Below are 6000 nucleotides of genomic sequence, written 5' to 3' on the forward strand. Positions count from 1 at the left end.
GCGATAACTGATTTATTTAAAGTGTTGGCCACATAACCTCAAGTGAAGATCCCAGGTCACGGGTTCGATACTTCCTACTCGTGACATTTTGTGCTTCTTGAGAATCTAATAATCAGAAATCCTAACTGTTCGGATGGCATGCGACAAGCCTCCTCTATGTCATACAGGGAGGTAAACTACAAGGAGTCCCTGCCACAACATGACACTACCTGTTCACGGGTGATAGAAACCAAACAAACTTTTATCAGGGAGGAAATAAACAAATCAAAACAAGCAAATTAATATTGCAAAGTATTTACATTTCTGTTAGAAACAAAAGGCACATCATATAGTACATATGAAATGTATAATTTTGCTTCTTGCAATGATTTTTGATAAGGGGCTATATTCTTGCTACATTACACGGCCTTTTAACTGACCTGTCAGTGTTCTAGTTACAATGTCTAGTTGACAAATACATAACTGACATATCTTGAAACATATATGAATCATAAATCCACCAATGTGCTTTACTAAGAAAAAAACCTGTTTAATGCAGCATTTACTGAAGATATTGTGTGACACAGCATATATCTACATGTTTTGGATAAGGTTAAGATGAAAATATAATGGCAGTAGCATGTGTGCCAGGGTGAAGGTTGAACGTGTGTATTGTTTAATAACTGTGGTGTCGTGTCTGGTAGTTCTAGGACATATCTACCTATGGTTATGCATTTCCTGTCTACGCTGCTTGAGGTTTACACCTGGCTTAACAAAGATTACAGATGAGCTGTCTATGTGAGGATGATAGTGACATCTCTGATGCTTGCATAGATTAACTTATACAATGTTTGTTTGGTGATTACATACATCATTCCAAATAACTCTATAGCAAATACTTTGCCATGTTTGTGCAGGAAACACCCTGAAATATTTCCTATGTGTGTTTGAGCTACTTGTACGGTGTTTCCTGTCAATGGGTCATTCATTCTTTAAACCAATTTATCTCAAGACCATCCTATAGCACAATAATATTCTGTCATTTTTTTTTAAAACTTTTTAATAATTTTATAATTCTACCAGCTGGCTGATCGAAGGGCCAATTGAGGTGTTTTGCACCATTGATTGTCCATCTATCCGGTGTTAAATGGATTTATTAGGTCAAATGTTGTAGTAATGATAGTTCTACTAATTATCTGTCAATACTTAAGCATCAAAAAGGTGTAGGGGATATTAATAGGTGTGTGTGTGTGTGTTAGGAAATAGATCAATTTCTAAAGCTAGTTATTTCTAAATTGATAAATAATTCTTTTTAATAATTCATAAGTATAATCCATCCATATACTTTTGTTGTCGATGGTCATATCTTGTAATCTAGAAATCTGAAATTCCAGATATATCATGTGGTGACATACTGTAATGAATTAGTGTTTAATATGTTTCTAAGGCCACTGAGTTATAGTTGATCTGAAGTATCCTTGGGCGAAGGAGAACTTATTTTGTATAAACTGAGCATTTTAAGTGTAATGAATTGACAAAAGAGTATTGAAAATATTTGAATTTTTTTCTGAATATTCAGATAATCTTGAATTTAACCAAAGGGTAATCAATGACGTAATTTGTAGGAGTTACTTTTGGAATCAACTTATATCCTAAAAAGTTTCTAGTTTAAACATTTTGAGCTAGATACTGGTGAACCTGGCAATAATGGATTGCACATTTTATAATTGAACTAGTTGTAAAATTTTGTAATAAAGGTCAATTTTATATAGAGCCATAGTGATGTAAGTTACATGGACAGACAATATGGAGAGTGCTAGCAGTTAACATTAACAACATACCTGGACATTGGTAATACAATTATTGTTTGAATTGTTATGTATAGTATCATCTTAATAACTTTTTTTGTGTCGCCTGCAAAAAGCCAAATGTATCCTACACCTCAATTTTCATATATTTTTTCCTTACATCACTAGTCCAAAGGTCAAGGTCACTATTACTATAAATAGGATATCGATTTCTATGCAATAACTCCAGTTCTCTTGGGCTGGTCAAGCTAAAAAAAATTGTCGTAATCACCCAACTTGCTGAGCAGACAACATATGTTATGTATAATATCACCTTGGTCATCTTTTGTTATGTATTATATCATCTTGATCACCTTTACAGACTCTTTTTTTTTTACCTTTAGTAACAACGTGAAAGAAAGACAATATATATAGTCTTGCAGTGATTTTTATACATTATGCATTCTGATTTCCTGGTTGAAGGGAGATAACTCCAACATGTTTTATTTACCAGTGTGAAGAAGTAACATAACACATATATTTACCAGTGTGAAGAAGTAACATAACACATATATTTACCAGTGTGAAGAAGTAACATAACACATATATTTACCAGTGTGAAGAAGTAACATAACACATATATTTACCAGTGCAGAAATCATTTTCTGTAGGTGATACTATTTATATAACAAACATATATTGGAAGACATTTAAAATGTGTTTTTTTTCAGCGTGATTTGAATTTTAATCAATATCAACCATTAGATGTCTGGATGGAGATAGAATATGTTGATGAGTGCGTATTAGCATGGATCATCGTCTTTCTGCTGACAAATAGGTTGTTGACCTAAGACATATTAACTCAGCTCTACTTTTGTTAAATTTATTCAGATTAGAATATAAAATATCCTAGTATGTTACATCTTTCAAGTTATAAACATATGGAAGAAAACAAGTATACAACTAAAACACAGAAATCAGTATACATGTAACACAGAAATCAGTATACAAGTAACACACAGAAATCAGTATACAACAAAAACACAGAAATCAGTACACATGTAACACAGAAATCAGTATACATGTAACACAGAAATCAGTATACAAGTAACACAGAAATCAGTATACATGTAACACAGAAATCAGTATACATGTAACACAGAAATCAGTATACAACTAAAACACAACAATCAGTATACAACTAAAACACAGAAATCAGTATACAAGTAACACAGAAATCAGTATACATGTAACACAGAAATCAGTACACAAGTAACACAGAAATCAGTATACAACTAAAACACAGCAATCAGTATACATGTAAATATAGAAATCAGTATACAAGTAACAGAAATCAGTATACATGTAACACAGAAATCAGTATACAAGTAACACAGCAATCAGTATACATGTAACACAGAAATCAGTATACAAGTAACACAGCAATCAGTATACATGTAACACAGAAATCAGTATACATGTAACACAGAAATCAGTATACTTTTAACACAGAAATCAGTATACAAGTAACACACAGAAATCAGTACACAAGTAACAGAAATCAGTATACAAGTAACAGAAATCAGTATACAAGTAACACAGAAATCAGTATACATGTAAATATAGAAATCAGTATACATATAACACAGAAATCAGTATACAAGTAACACAGAAATCAGTATACAACTAACACACAAATCAGTATACAAGTAACACAGTATACAAGTAACAGAAATCAGTATACAAGTAACAGAAATCAGTATACAAGTAACAGAAATCAGTATACAAGTAACACTACACATGTATCAGCTGGACGATTGCTACCTATGCATGAATTAGATGCTGATCTTGACATAAACAGTACCTACATGTAAGCTTTTTAAAATATTGAGCTATATTTTGTAACATAAATAGCATGTTGTTTTGTTTGTTTGTAGTTTTCTTGACTGTGGTACAAGGGCAGACTGGAGTACGGGGTATCCTTCTTTTCAAGAACAATGTGTTAATTGGCACAGAGTTGAACCTTCAAAAACATTTGAACCAAATGAGTATAAAAGAGAAACTTCAGCTTTTAGGACCAATTTGTGCATCTGGCCCAGAACACTAATAGAAGCGCCCCCTATTGGTCAATTGGATCAGAACACTGATAGAAGCGCCCCCTATTGGATATCTGGACCAGAACACTGATAGAAGCACCCCCTATTGGATATCTGGACCAGAACACTGATAGAAGCGCCCCCTATTGGACATCTGGATCAGAACACTGATAGAAGCGCCCCCTATTGGACATCTGGATGGGAACACTGATTAAACACCCCCCAATTTGACATCTGGACCAAAACGCTGACATCTGGACCTGGCCGTGTGTACCATGGGGCTTGCCCCAGTCAAGCCCTGCCTCTATGATGGGGACTATTGCACAACTGCCTACTGTGGCACTTGGTAAGTTCACATGTACCATACCACCTCTGTCCATAACCTCATTATCCCTTATATATAGGTTCAAGATTGACACAAGTTGAACTAATAATTCTTCAATATACTGTTGAGAACTGACTGGTAACTTTTGTAATAGTGTTATATAGGGAACTGCTGTGATAAGATTTTCGAGTTTACACATATCAAAATTGATATTCAGTCATATGCTACCTTACATGATAAGTTTGATTGTATAAGAAATTTTAGTTCTGAGTCATCAGATGGTAGGGCTGTTCATATCACCTTTTGTCTGTGATCTGTCTGTTCCTAAACAATACTTGTTGTTACAATTTCTAAAGAAGCACTGCGAGATCTTTCTCAGGTTTCTGATGTAGGTTGCACTTTGTCCCTTGTTGTGTCTGTGCATTTTAAAACTGATTTGATAAACCTTTGACATTTTCAGATTGTTATTGCTTTTTCTCAGAAAGAACCTTTTCATAATTATTGTATAGGTTTCCTTTGATCTTTAGTTTTTGCATATTTAATTTTAAGAAAGATTGCAACAACAAATGAACTTCCAGGCAACATTGACAACAAATTGGAAGAAAACTAGAGCAAACAGTATTGGAAGTCTTTTCCGTTACAGTTACTTTATCTAGTCAATGTAGCCCTGGTAAATACAAGCGGCAATATAACACTTGACTAGAGAGAATACATGTAACCCTGGTAAATACTAGCTGCAATATACCGCTCGGCTAGAGAGAATATGTGTAACCCTGGTAAATACTAGCCACATTATACCGCTCGGCTAGAGAGAATACATGTAACCCTGGTAAATACTAGCTGCAATATACCGCTCGGCTAGAGAGAATACATGTAACCCTTGTAAATACTAGTCCCAATATACCGCTCGGCTAGAAAGAATACATGTAACCCTGGTAAATACTAGTCCCAATATACCGCTCGGCTAGAGAGAATACATGTTAACCCTGGTAAATACTAGCTGCAATATACTGCTCGGCTAGAGAGAATACATGTAACCCTTGTAAATACTAGCCACATTATACCGCTCGGCTAGAGAGAATACATGTAACCCTGGTAAATACTAGCTGCAATATACCGCTCGGCTAGAGAGAATACATGTAACCCTGGTAAATACTAGCTGCAATATACCGCTCGGCTAGAGAGAATACATGTAACCCTGGTAAATACTAGCCGCAATATACCGCTCGACTAGAGAGAATACATGTAACCCTGGTAAATACTAACCACAATATACCGCTCAGCTAGAGAAAATACATGTAACCCTGGTAAATACTAGCCACATTATACCGCTCGGCTAGAGAGAATACATATAACCCTGGTAAATACTAGTCCCAATATACCGCTCGGCTAGAGAGAATACATGTAACCCTGGTAAATACTAGCCGCAATATACCGCTTGGCTAGAGAGAATACATGTAACCCTGGTAAATACTAGCCGCAATATACCGCTTGGCTAGAGAGAATACATGTAACCCTGGTAAATACTAGTCCCAATATACCGCTTGGCTAGAGAGAATACATGTAACTTAACCCTGGTAAATACTAGCCACATTAATACCGCTCGGCTGTAGAGAACTTCTCTTTAACTTGATTGGTCGAGTGTAAGACTACAGGTAGTAAGCCTGAGGTTCCGGGTTCATTCTCAAACACAGAAAAATGAACATTTTACATAAAAAGTAATTGACTATTGACATGAATTTGAATACAACAATGATAAGAGGAATTTGGAGAAGTCCACAATCACATAGAACTAGTAAAATCATAATTATAT

General features: G+C 34.9%; 1 long non-coding RNA gene across 1 annotated transcript in view; it reads left to right on the forward strand.

The window, feature by feature from the left end:
• Positions 1-4189, forward strand: part of LOC117314553 — a 43836-nt gene extending 39647 nt beyond the window's left edge. The window contains exon 3 of the long non-coding RNA XR_004529545.1: positions 3704-4189. This is a non-coding gene — a long non-coding RNA (uncharacterized LOC117314553). The remainder of the gene's footprint in view (positions 1-3703) is intronic.
• The last annotated feature ends 1811 nt before the right edge of the window (positions 4190-6000 follow it).

This window comes from Pecten maximus, chromosome 2 (assembly GCF_902652985.1).
Source record: "Pecten maximus chromosome 2, xPecMax1.1, whole genome shotgun sequence".
NCBI classification, from domain to species: domain Eukaryota; kingdom Metazoa; phylum Mollusca; class Bivalvia; order Pectinida; family Pectinidae; genus Pecten; species Pecten maximus.